This window comes from Leopardus geoffroyi, chromosome C1, assembly GCF_018350155.1.
Source record: "Leopardus geoffroyi isolate Oge1 chromosome C1, O.geoffroyi_Oge1_pat1.0, whole genome shotgun sequence".
Classification (NCBI taxonomy): domain Eukaryota; kingdom Metazoa; phylum Chordata; class Mammalia; order Carnivora; family Felidae; genus Leopardus; species Leopardus geoffroyi.
The window spans coordinates 752,577-766,333 of record NC_059328.1 but is presented as its reverse complement, the minus strand read 5'-3'; the positions used below and the strand labels follow the sequence as shown (position 1 = coordinate 766,333).

At 45.6% G+C, this 13,757-nt stretch overlaps 1 protein-coding gene across 6 annotated transcripts in view; it reads left to right on the top strand.

The window, feature by feature from the left end:
- Window positions 1-13,757, top strand: part of GNB1 (G protein subunit beta 1) — a 90,443-nt gene that overhangs the window by 28,575 nt on the left and 48,111 nt on the right. The gene's annotated exons all lie outside the window — the stretch shown is intronic.

Here is a 13,757-nt window from a genome sequence, read left to right as displayed (position 1 = left end):
TCGTGGGTCCGCCTGAACCAGTCACTGCAGTCCGGTGGGCAGTGTGTTCCCAGGAGAAGGGCTTCCCCACCGGAAGTGCCTGGGTGAGGGCAGAAGGAGGGGTTCTTCCCTCACCCGGAGTCAAAGGTAAGCCCTCTTGGTGATGTCACCAGAGGAGAAGTTGGAGGACACACAGAGGCAACCCACAGATGTCGACTAAAGAGGCCTCACCAGCGTTCATCATGTGGCTTCTAGACAAAAATGGCATTTATCTTCTAAGAAACTCTACTTCAAAATGGACTTTGGGAGGTAGCAGCTCTTCTTGACACTTGGGATAGATGAACTAAAGATGTGTGTTGTGTCAAAAGAGCCAGTGGCCCCAGTTCTTAGATGCTCTCTTAGCTTTGACACCATAAGCGGATAAGACTGTGGGGATACTCCTGAATGCTTTTAAAGAAGACAGAGATTAAAGAGATTTTGTAGTTGTCTGTTTTATTTTTTAGGGCCGCATGTATCTGTTGACCATAAGTTTTGGGGAACTACATTATTGTGTATTTGGATTCGTGTATGATGCTTTATGACTCATCCTTTGGAGCTGACTAAAAAATGGTGACAGGGTAAAGGAATAAACGCTTATATAACTTACAGGGGGATGTTTGTTACTATATTGAAGACACCGGTCATTGTGTCACAGCCATAGTGCCTGTGGCAGGGGCTGCCATCCTCTCCTGTGCTGCAGCTGGCTGGCCACCTGGTCTGAGGACAGTCAACCACTGAGCTGGTGCAAAGGAATTTTTCTGGAAACAGACATGGCTGACATTGGGTGCTGGTTAGGATGTGGGATTCTAGGTGGTTTTGGGCTGCGTACAAGATGACAGTGGATGGTCCGGAGAGAGGGTGGCAGAAGGATAGAGAAAGTGCACCCAGAGAAATAGAAAGGTCATCAGGAGCCAGCCCAGACTGGGTTCTGGTTCCTGTTTCTTCCTCATTTTTATGTCTCCTGGAGCCCACCGTTCTCCCTGTCCTTGGGAACTGTCAGATCCCTCTCCACTTCCCAGTAAGGCTTTTTTTTCCTTCTCTTTCTTTCTTTCTTTCTTTCTTTCTTTCTTTCTTTCTTTCTTTCTTTCTTTCTTTCTTTCTTTCTTTCTTTTTTGGCAAACAGAAGAGCCTTGACTAGATTAGTCAAAGTTTTGGGGGCAGGGCAGGGTAGTTAGGAGGAATCAGGAGTCATTGTAATTTTTCACTTGTAGAGTTAACCACTTCCTAAAAGATGTAGTTGTTAATAACAACTTTCTTTTTTTTTCCCGTGAGGTTTTTTATTTGCAAACAGGACAGATAATCAGATGATGAATTTATCCCATGAAAGTATATTAATAGTTAAATCAGAATGTGCTGTCCATGTAACTTTTCTTGGATGCCTTCCCTATGCCATTGTTTCCTGGGACACTTCTCTCAGAAGGCTCAATGGTACACGAGCCTCTTATGCTTTCTGAATTAACGCTATTTGTCGCTTTAAAAGAAAAAGGACTGGTTGTTAGAATTTATATTTGTGATCGTCCCAATGCATCATCAGATTTTCATTACTATATTAGGTAGGATTGGGAGGAGGAAAACTCATTCGTTGAATAAAAGAATGAACTGATATTAGATGTTGGGGAGGCAGCTTTGTACCAGACCTGGGCGCTAAGAACCGCAGGAAGAATGAGCACGTGTGGTCGCGGTCCTGAGCTCCGTACATCCAGGTGCTGTCCTCTTGTCTCCACCAGCTCAAGGGTCACTTGACTCACCTCACGTTATCCAGCTCTGTGGAAGGACCCCCACCCCCCCGCCCCCCAGCCAGCACGCAAACTGCAGGTGACCTTCCAGGGCTTCCCTCACTGCATAGCTCGTGGTGACTCTGCTTTTCCTTCTCCGGGGTCTTGCTGGTCCCCTTGGCTTTTTAAACGTTCCTGAGTAATGAATAACTTGGATGGAATTTGGCTTTCTGACATTGAGTAAGCTTCTTGGGAATTCCTAATGACTAAGGCTTCTTTGATCAAGGGATTTTATCTTACTGGAGTATTTGCTTTTTTACTGTGTTCCCCCACCTTCCCCCTTTTTTATGACCAACCTTTTTTGTAACAACAAGGTTTCTTTTAAGAGAGGGATAGCCGTTGCACTAAACAGGGAGGGACAAAAAATTGATTTGTCAGCTTCCTGTCACCTCCAGAGATAAGTGGCAGGGTCTCTCGTGTCTACGGGGGTAGGAGGCTTAAGTAGCAGGAAGAAGTCAGTGTTCCAGGGACTTTGCACCTGCTCATCCCTCTCCTCAGGACTCCGCTCAGACACCTCCATGCCTTCTCTAGCCGCCTTCATAGAGGATCCCCGCACCCCTCCTCCCCTCCCCACCTCCCGCAGTCCTGTTTTTCCTTCACACTGGACAGCGCCTGACGTGTCAAAACTACATACTTGGGTTATTTACTTATGCCTTCCTCGGCTAGAAACTAAGCTCCCGGCGGCAAGAACCGTGTCTTGTTTCCTGAGGGACACCCCTGCTTCAGTGCCTGGCACGTGGTAGAGTTTTGGTGAATCTTTGTTGAGTGAAGTGAATGACTGGGTGAGCCGGGCTCACAAATATGCACCCGGATATCAAGGCCATTTTATTGTTAAATCTTTTGTCAACGATTTAAAACTTCCATCCACTTTCAGGGTTGTTGGGTAGCACGGCCGCACATGCCCTCAAACTGGAAGTAAATATTCCTGTTTACCTCCTTGGCCTAAACTGGTGCCAGGCACAAGGATGGGCTCAAAGTGCTTTTGTGACGGTGACCGTGTAGTAAACACAGTTGTCCCGAAGCTTTACTGGAAAGAGCGCTGCATAATTCTAAGCAGTCTGAAGGTACAGAGTTTCTGTCCTTCCTTTCCAGCTCCCACTGTAAGTCACACATGAGTAGGAAGAGGAGTTACAGAAACTTCCAGTGCAGAGTGCTTTCCGTGTTTTGCAGTTATTAGAGGAAATTTGCTACTCATGTCTTCAGCTCATACTTGTTGGAAGGACATCCTCTTTCTTGACTGTGGGGGATATTTTGCTTTTTAAAATTGTCTCTATTCTTCCAGGCAAAAATGCATTCACGTTTCTCGGATTTACGTTTAAGAGAAATTCTGTGGAAGTGCTCTGGATCTTGGTCCACACGTGGCAGAGAGCAGCAGACTCTCCTGGCGTGTTTGTGTACGTGTATCTGGCCCCCCTCAGACTTCGTGATCGGAGCCCTAGGGGAGGGCACCTGGGACACGGTGGGTGAGGTGGAGAGCTTTAAATCAGGCTGGGCTAAAAAATTTGATTTTCTTCCGTAGGAGGAGTGTTTGAAGAGTTGAGCGGAGGAGTCAGATGTCAGAGCTGTCCTTCAGAAAGATAAATGAGGCAGTGATGTGTAGGGCGGCTTGAAGAGGGAAGGAGACAGCTGGGGGAGCGCGTCTGTAGCAGGCTAGGCAGGGCTGGAGGCCAGGGGCCTCGGGGCTGGAGTGCAGAGCGGGGAGGGGACGGGTTGAATTGAGTGGCAGCCCGGTGGGAAGGGTGTTTTGAGAGTGTGCTTTGAGGAGAGTGGTGAGCCCAGCGTCAGTTGGTTGGAAGAGGTCAGGCCTGTAAAGAGCAGGACCTTGAGCCCTCAGAACACTGCAGTGTTTGGGGTCTAAGAACTGCTTGCAGTGAGGGGAAGGAGAAGAAAGCATGGTGCCCCTTAGACCAGTCGGAGGGTGGAGCTCGAGGAGGAGGAGGAAGTGATGAGCAGCCTGTGTTGCTAATATAGGTCAGGTGGGGAGGAGGGCTGGGTTCTGTTGCCGTGGTCCAGGGGGGAGACCGGTGGAGGGTATGTCATCAGAGGCAAAGCATTCCATCTTGGAAAGGAATTTGGGAGTCCTCTTCCAGAGGCCATTTTGAAGCCATAAAACCAGGAGTTCGTGTACTTACTTGCAAGCACCTGGGGAATGGGTGCTTGGTGCTGGCACAGGTGCAGGGTACAGACTGAAACAAACAGCTGACGCTCTAGATTAACGAAACACAAGAAGAATTAATTACAAGGACTGGCATGTAGAGGAGCCTGAGAAGGGACGGGAACAGGGGCGGCGGTGAGCGTGCTCCTCCCGTGGGTCTCTCGCTCTCTCGGCTGCTCAGAAAGCTATGTCCCAGTTGTGAAGGGTAGCCGGCCACAGCTTTCAAGTTCATGTCCCACTGCCAGTCGCGGAGAGCCTGCCCCACTGACAGTCTCAGTTTACGCATTATTGGGGGAACGAGTGTGTTCTGTCTCTTGAGCTGAGTACCTTTTCCTGATCTGGTCAGTGATGATTGGGGTCAGTGGTGGGGAGACAGGCTTGTGTAGTGTGAACCCGGTGCCAGGAAACAGTAGATCATCCCAAGATGGGTTGGGAGGAGGATCCATGGGGGTAGCTCCTGGAAAAGGTGGTTTATAAGCTGAACAAACCGCCTCCCCCCCCCCCCCATCCAAAATGGCAGGCGAGGCAAGGCACAGGCCCAGCTCCTAGTCTAGTAGGATAGAGAAATAGAAACGGAGCAGGAGAACGTGAGGGAGATCGGTTAGCTGGGGAGAGAGCGGCGGTCAGGAAGTTTTAATGAAATGTGTCTTTAAGCTCTGATTTTAAGGTTAAGTGGTATTTCCTGGCAGAAGGAGAGAGAGGACAAAGAAAATTCAGAGCTGAGGGGAAAAGTCTCAACAAAGGGACAAGCCTTAATTTTTGTATCTGGTTTTCTTTCTCTTAAAAAAATTTACATAGACTCCTTGTCTTAAAATGAGTAAATATAGCATCAGTGGAATCCCCTGGGCTTGTCCGGTTGCTGGATATAATACTAACTGTCCGTACAACTTTGAGCTAGTTACTGACCTTTCTTTGCTGTGGATATCTTTTTTGTAATTTTACAGAATTAAAATTACAAGGAGTGATGATAGTTGATATGTCATTGGGTTACAGAGGGGTTCATCTGGTGATACACAGAGTACTTACTTAGCACCATGACACCTGTCATACAAGTACAAGAACATACAGTTTTAAGGTTGAGTAAAAATTTAAGCTTTATGTTTTTTCCAGCTATAGTCTTATTTATTTAAAAAAATTTTTTTTTAACTTTTATTTTTGAGAGGGAGAGAGACAGAGTGTGAGCAGGGGAGGGGCAGAGAGAGAGGGAGACACAGAATCCGAAGCAGGCTCCAGGCTCCGGGCTGTCAGCACAGAGCCCGACGCAGGGCTCGAACTCATAAACTGTGAGATCGTGACCTGAGCCGAAGTGGGATGCTTAACTGACTGAGCCATCCAGGTGCCACTCCAGTTATACTTTTAAAATCTTGTTTCGTGGCTTAGAATATATCTGTTTACGGGGCCTGGCAGAGGAAGAGGTGTGCCGTTCCTCTGTGCAGTCACTGTTTACTTCCGTTCTGTTGATCCGTCTCTGGTACTCAGCAAAAAATCATGTAGTACACACAAGGTGGTCTGTTGTCGAGAGGTAAATCAGTGGAGCGGACTTGGAGGTGACCCAGATGTTGGGACTGTTGGATGGGCCTTCAGAATAATTGTGGTGGCAGTTGAATTACATTAGAAATCAGTAATAGAACCCCATCTGGAAAATCCTCAAATACCTGGAAATTAAGCAAGTCAAAGATGACATCATAAGGGAAATTTGAAAATACTTGAATTTGAATGGAAGTGAAACAAACACATGGACATCTGTGGGGCACAGTGTGAGCAGTGCCACGGGAACCGTGAAGGAATGATGTGCTTGTTGTAGAAACAAAGTCTTCACGGTCTGAGCTTTCTGCCTTCTGATGCCAGAAGGACACATTGAACACAAAGCAAGAAGGAAATAATGATGAGGGTGAGAGGAAAATCCATGAAAGTGAAAACAGGTACAACAGAGAAAATCACTGAGACTGAAAATTATTTTATTTTTTTCAGTAGGCTTCACGCCCAGCACGGAGCCCAGTGTTTGGCTTGAACTCAGGACCCTGAGATCAAGACCTGAGCTGAATCAGATGCTTCACCAACTGAGCCACCCAGGTGCCCTGAAAAATTGGTGTTTTGAAAAGATCAAATTGATAAACCTCTAGCCAGCCTGAGAAAAAGAACACTTAAACACTGTTAAAATGAAGAAAAATTAAATATAAAAAATAAAAATGAAATATTAATTCATCTGTTTTTCAAAGTGGCCTTAGAAACCAAAGAGCATTGATGGTGTCAGGAAGTCATGAACATGTGCTGTGCCTAGTTTCCCGGCTGCTGAAGGAGCTCCTCTCACTGCATCAGTCAGGGAAGAGTCAAGAGAGTTATGAACACACAGTAATTTCCTCTGATTGATCTGTAGGTAACCTCATCTTTTGTTAGAGAATGTCAAGGGCATTTTAAAAGAAGATTTATATTTGCTTTTCATTGACCTTAGTATTCTCCTACCTCCTAACTTTTAGTTTTGAAGCTACAGGAAGTTGAAAAAATAGGTGAGTGAATATTCTGTACCTTTTACCAAGTAGTCTGTAACTTTTGGGGGGGGGGTCCACATTTTCTGTCTCTTGGTGCTTTTTGGTGAATTGTTAGAATGTTGTAGACGTCATGATACTTGATTCCTTACAACTCCAGCCTCGTGTCTCAAGGACAAGGCCATTCTTTTGTGTTTCCACAATAGTATCATTACATGCCAAGCTTTAACATGGATTCAGTGACACCTAATCCAGGACACATGTCAGTTTCTTCAGTGTTCACCCAGATGTCTTCATACCCTTCACATTCCGGATTTAATCAGATTCATGTGTTGCATGTTTGGTACTCGTGACTCTACCTAGGCTCACAGCATCTTGAGTGGTCTTCCCACCTTTTTTTTTTTTTTTTTTTTTGCTTGTTACAACATTGACATTTTTGAAGAGTTCAGGCCAATTTCTTGTAATGTCTCACATTCTGGATTTTAATAAATGTTTCCTCGTAATTGGATTCAGGCGTGTTTTTGGCAAAAGTTCTCTGTAGGTGACCAAGACTTCACATTTTATCATATCATAAGATACCTAATGTTAGTTTGTTCCATTCTTGGTAATACTAAGTATCCTTTGATTAAGGTGGTATCTATTAGATAATAACGTTTGGGTTTTTTTTGTTTTTTTGTTTTTTTTTTTTCCTCAACGTTTATTTATTTTTGGGACAGAGAGAGACAGAGCATGAATGGGGGAGGGGCAGAGAGAGAAGGAGACACAGAATCGGAAACAGGCTCCAGGCTCTGAGCCATCAGCCCAGAGCCTGACGCGGGGCTCGAACTCACAGACAGCGAGATCGTGACCTGGCTGAAGTCGGACGCTTAACCGACTGCGCCACCCAGGCGCCCCTAACGTTTGGTTTTTAAAATTAGGAGATTATCTATGAGTGATACTGTTAGACCTTGCGAATGTCTTCTAACAACACATTTTAGCATCCATTGGTGATCTTTGCACGTGTTACTACTCTCAAGGCCCCAAAATAGTAGTTTTCTAGATCTGTCATTCCTTATACATCATTGCATTCCTTTATAAAGAAGAGCTCTACCTTTCCTCTTGTTTATTTTTTGAGTATTTGTGTGTGTGTGTGTGTGTGTGTGTGTGTGTGTGTGTGTGTGTGTGTGTGTTTTCAATGAGATATATTCCATTTTACCCTCAGATCTTCCTAAATTTGGCAAGGGGACTCTTTCACATTATCATTTCACCTTCTTGCTCAGAACATCTCTTTTTGTTTATTTATTTTGAGAGAGAGAGAGAGAGAGAGAGAGGGAATGAATGGTGGGGGGTAGAGATGGAGAGAGAGAGGATTCCAAGCAGGCTCTGTCAGTGCAGAGCCTATGCGGGGACAAACCTGTGAACTGTGAGGTCATGACCTGAGTCAAAATCAAGATTCGGACACTTAACTGATTGAGCCACCCAGGCACCCCCAGAACATCTTGTACTAGAGAATTATTCAGAAGTGAGAAGTTTACTTTGTTTCTTACAAGCCTTTCCAGTCCCTCATGCAAACTCTTTAAGACTGGATGTGTTCTGGAATCCCGCCTTTTTCAGGGTTTAGGAAAAAAAAGTGGTGTATATGTCACGGATGCACACTACCTCCAGTAGGGCTTGTAATCAAACACCTTAAAGCCTATGATAAAACATGACTGCCCACACTTAACAGGGTAAGGACTAATTAATGTCCTTGGGTCTGTTCTGCTCTGGTCTGGGGATGTCAGGATTGCAGGTGACAGTACACCTGAATGTTCTTTCTGTCTTAGGGTTATGTTGATATAAAAGAAATCATTCCCGGGAGATGTACCTTTGCTCCATTTGAAATTTTAATGCAGCCAGTAAAGAAATCCTCTAGATATGTCTCAAGAAGATTTAGTTTTTAGCTTTTGAAAAATATGAAAATAACAATACTCGTAAATACTAGTATTTGGTCCTTAAAACCTCGTGATGTATTAGAATATATATGTATAGGAAAGTTTATCATTAAATATTAATATCAATATCAATGTCAAGGTAATATTTAATATTGCTAAGTTAACAACTCTGTAGAGTCAACCGTAGGCTCAGCTGATTTTTTTCCAGGAGGCTTCAAAAGACACATAACCTTTGACATAATAATCCCATCTTTACAGGACACCTGGGTGGCTAAGTAGGTTAAGTGTCCGACTTTGGCTTAGGTCATGATCTCAGGGCCGGCGAGTTTGAGCCCCCTCATCCGGCTCTGCTGACAGCTCAGAGCCTGGAACCTGCTTCAGATTCTTTGTCTCCCACACTCTTGCATGTGATGTCTCTCTCCCTCTCTCTCCCCCCAAAATGAACATTAAAATTTTTTTTTAAATAATAATTCCATCTTTTTTTTTTTTAATATATGAAATTTATTGTCAAATTGGTTTCCATACAACACCCAGTGCTCATCCCAAAAGGTGCCCTCCTCAATACCCATCACCCACCCTCCCCTCCCTCCCACCCCCCCATCAACCCTCAGTTTGTTCTCAGTTTTTAACAGTCTCTTATGTTTTGGCTCTCTCCCACTCTAACCTCTTTTTTTTTTTTTTTTTTTTCCTTCCCTTCCCCCATGGGTTTCTGTTAAGTTTCTTAGGATCCACATAAGAGTGAAACCATATGGTATCTGTCTTTCTCTGTATGGCTTATTTCACTTAGCATCACACTCTCATGATAATTCCATCTTTAGAAATCTGCTCTAGGATTTTAACCTTCTTCAACCAGGGAATCATAATGACCTTGGCTATTGGGTATTTCAGCTAAGTGAGCTATGATGCCCACAGTTGCTGAGAATGGCTGAGCTACCACCCCTCCCCTTTTTCTTCTGTCAAGTGGCCTTTTCCGCAATGGCCCATGTCTTTCCCCCTGACCCCCAGAACAGGAGCTCTTTCCTCCCTGATCCTTGGAATCCTGTCCTGGCCATTCACCTGTGGTGCAGGGTGTCCTGTGTGTGCATTTCTAGGACTTTGTGTGGATCACACAGGCCTGAGTGAAACTAGCCCTTAAGTTTACTTGTATTGGTAGAGCCCCCCCCCCGCCCCCGTACATTATAGGCTAATGTCCCCTGGCCTGGGAGACCCATGTGGGGGCAGCTAGGCTAAGCTGTTTTGATGGCTTGTGTTCTCAGCATCCAGCACACTGTCTTATATCCTAGGTATTAAAATGTATTTGTTGAGTGAACAGATAGACGTTTAGGAGATTTGACCCATCAATCACTTAAAGCCAAGGTACTCAGGTAGACTTCAAAGACTCGTGTTTGAGGTGTAGCCAGAGGCAGCCTGAGACAGTGCTGGAAAGGAGGGCGTATAGTGCCCAGCAGTCTGGTCCTTTTGTGAGGGAATGGTCTGGAAGCTTTGCACCTGACTTGCACAGTAGACCTGTCCACAGGAGACAGAGGGTCGCACAGTAGGGCTCCTGCCTTCTAGCAGAGCTGCCTCCACCAAGGGAAGGGGGTCTCAAAGCAGTGTTGTTGGGTGGGTAAGGAGTTGTTCATTCGAATTATTAAAAATGTTTGACGGGGCACCTGGGTGGCTCAGTCGGTTAAGCGTCCAACTCTTGATTTCGGCTCAGGTCACCATCTCACGGTTTGCGGGATGGAGCCTCGCATTGGGCTCTGCGCTGACAGCTCGGAGTCTGCTGGGGATTCTCTCTCTGCCCCTCCCCTGCTGGTGCTCTGTCTCAAAATAAGTAAATAAACTTTTAAAAGTTTGATTTGTTCATAAGATTGCTGAGACATTTGTATTTACTTTGTTAAATCTATCACTTGAATTTTACATATTTTAAATTTTGATTAGGATTGGCTTTATAAACTGTTAACCTTTTTCTTGAATTTTTGTCTATGTCTTCCTTTATCTTCCTCCAACTTCCATTATGGATTGCTTTCTAAAAAGATGTGAGAAAACTTCAGCCTGTCCTCATGCCACCCCTTAGTTCCACTTCATAGCAGCACCCCTCCCTTGTAGCCAGGCTTCGGTGTAACCCGGGAGGCCCTTCTCCGCCTGTCTGAGAACCATCGTTCTCAGGTCTGGGCAGGCACTGCCCCCCGCCCCGCTTGTGGGCCCTAGACACCTGCTGGCTGGAAGGGATCCAGTGTTACCAGCTCCTAGGAGTCTAAGGATGCGCATTGCCTCTCCACTTACTTTTGCCTCCAGGAGGCAGCGTAGCATCGTGAGACTTCGGCTTTGGTCTCATTAAATCCCCAGTTTCCTGATTTTCTACAAGAGTGATGCTCCTGGCTTAGGATCACATGGCTGTGTGCTGCTGTCTGGAACAGTGGTCTTGTCTTCTGCGCCGAATAGTCAGTAAAAGAGCCCCACCTGGGTCTTATTTTTAGCCAGAAACAAATCCAGACAGCTGTACGTGTGAATCCAGGCTGAGGCGGTTTGATTCTGGTGTCCACACCCTTTCTCCCACCGTGACTGTGCCCATAGGAACTGCAGGCTGGCTAGAGAAATACTTATGGGGGCGTGGCTCCCCGTTTTCTTCTTCCAAAGAAAAGGAATAGGGAGTTTGCTTTCATGCCTTGAGCCACGGCAGTCTAGGTGTTTGAATCAGAGCAAACTGTGATACATTTTTCCATTTTAATTTTTTCCTATTTGTCTCTTGATGTGGAAAGTACCTCAGAGGATTTGTATTTGGAGACTGGGATTAATTGTGACAACCAGTCTGAAGGTAGAGCTCTCACCTGAGCCCATATTCTCCCCAGGGACACCTAGTGGCGTCCCGAGTTAGTTTTGGTTGTCACATTGGGGAAGGAGGTGCTGTTGAATATCCCACAGTGGGCAGTACAGCCCCCTCCCCTGAGAATGACCCAATCTAACCAGTCCTGCTGGAATTTGCCACTGCCTGCTTATAGACTCGGTAGGTCACTGACACAGCAGGTGTGCCCTCCCGAGAGCTCCCCTCTTTGGGTTTGTGAAGGCCAGTTGGCCACCTGTTCACTGATTTTCTTCAGCTTCCTCTTCCACCTCCACACCTACTGGTTTGGTTGTTCTTTTAAGTACCTTTAATGGCACATTTCCTCCCCCCCCCCCAATACACACCCTCTTTTTTGAAATAAAATTTGTGATACGTTAAGGGAACCAGTTTAACGTGAACGATTTAGTGGCATTTAGCACACTTCCTGTATTGTGCAGCCATCACGTCTATCTAGTTCCAGAACATTTTCATCTTCCCAAAGGGAGCCCTGTATCTTTTGAGCAGTATTCATTCGCACATCCATGTACACAGAGAGCACCCCTCGCAACCACTGCATTCTGTCTCTGTGGGTCTGTCTCTTTCCTAGAAGCAGAATATTTTCTATTTCACGTAAATGGAACCATATACTTTGTGATCATTTGTGTGTGCTTTCTCCACACAGCATAATGCTTTCGGGGACCGTCCACACTTGTAGCATGTGTCAGTGCTGCACTCTTCTTCGTGGCTGGAGAATATTCCATTGTTGGCTGTGCCACATTTTGTTTATCCACTTATTCATTGACGGACATTTGGGCTGTTAGCACCTTTGACCATTGTGAATAGTGCTGCAGTGTAGTGTGTGGACATGCGTTGAGCACCTGTTTTCGGTTGTTTGGGGCTCCATGCCTAGGAGCAGCCGTGCTGCATCACATGGCGAACCTGTGTTCAACCTTTTGAGGAAACTCCGTACGGTTTTCTTTCCACACTTAACTTGTATTGACAGGAAAGCTTGTGCTTCATTACAACTTATGCAATGTAATTCCCAAATAAAAGTATTTTGTGAAGTAAGTGTTTTAGAATTCACAGTTCAACTGGGGGACATTTCATTTTGTTACTACCTCTCCTGACCTCCAGACTAGATGTGTGCCTGGGGGTTTGTAGCTGCACAAGGTAGTGAGTCCGTCAACAGGCAGGTAGGTGGTAATCTGTGAATCATCCAGAATTGGTCTTTTCACATAATTTGGAGAGATCACAAAAGCCTATTTAAATGTTTTCAAATTTAGGGGCACCTGGGTGGCGCAGTCGGTTGAGCGTCCGACTTCGGCCAGGTCACGATCTCGCGGTCCGTGAGTTCGAGCCCCGCGTCGGGCTCTGGGCTGATGGCTCAGAGCCTGGAGCCTGTTTCCGATTCTGTGTCTCCCTCTCTCTCTGCCCCTCCCCCGTTCATGCTCTGTCTCTCTCTGTCCCAAAGAATAATAAAACGTTGAAGAAAAAAAAATTTTTTTAAATGAATAAATAAATAAATGTTTTCAAATTTAGTTTCTGAGAAAGAACAAGCAGAGATTTCAGAAGAAATCTAGAATTAAGTGTACTTCGGTTCTGGCTGCAGTACAGAGAGAGGAAGAGAGTCGGGGATTCTTCCAGATGCCAGAGCTGGGGCCCTGCTGCCGCAGGAGTGGTGCGGAGCTGGCGGGTTGCACACACACCCCTGTGGACCAGTCACACTTGGAAGCAGTCATGCCTTCTTTGAGAGGCAGATGAGGTCCTTTACATGTCAAATGGCCAAGTCTGGGTGACAGGACTTTAGAAGCTTCTTGAATTGCAGTGATTGTTTTTACCATAATGTAATTTTTCTAGTAACTGGATTCTAAGTAGGTCTTCCCCGTGTATTGTTCAGTTGGATTCAGAGTATTTTCCATGAGGCATTTCTAAGTTTTTTTTTTTTTAAAGAAATCGAGGGACACCTGGGTAGCTCAGTCGGTTAAGCGTCTGACTTAGGCTCAGGTCATGATCTTGGGGTTTGTGATGTCGAGCCCTGCGTTGGGCTCTGTGCTGACTGCTCAGAGCCTGGAGCCCGCTTCGGATTCTGTGTCTCCTTCTCTTTCTGCCCCTCCCCCACTCATGCTCTGTCTCTCTTTCTCAAAAATAAATAACATTAAAACATTTTTTTTTTTTTTAAGATAATGAGATCGAGGGCACCTGGGTGGCTCCGTCAGTTGAGCGTCTGACTCTTGATTTTGGCTCTGGTCATATCTCAGGGTCTTGGGAATGAGCCCCTCATTGGGTTCCACGCTGAATGTGAAGCCTGCTTAGGATTCTCTCCTCCCTCCTTCTGCCCCTCTCCCCTGCTCCCACTTCCTCCCCCCCCCTCTCTCTCTCTCTCTCTCTCTCTCTCTCTCTCTCTCTCAAAAAAAGAAGAAAGAAAGAGAAAGAAATTGAGATCAGAGTTCTTTTGCACATTGAAAAGCCAAATACTAAGTTAGTGTAAAGCACCAAGTGAAATGGTTTGGGGCAAGAAATGGTGATGGAGAAGGGCTGCATTTATATGCTCCTTCAAATGTATGGAATGTTGCTCCTCTCCACCTGAACGCAGTGCATATATAGCCT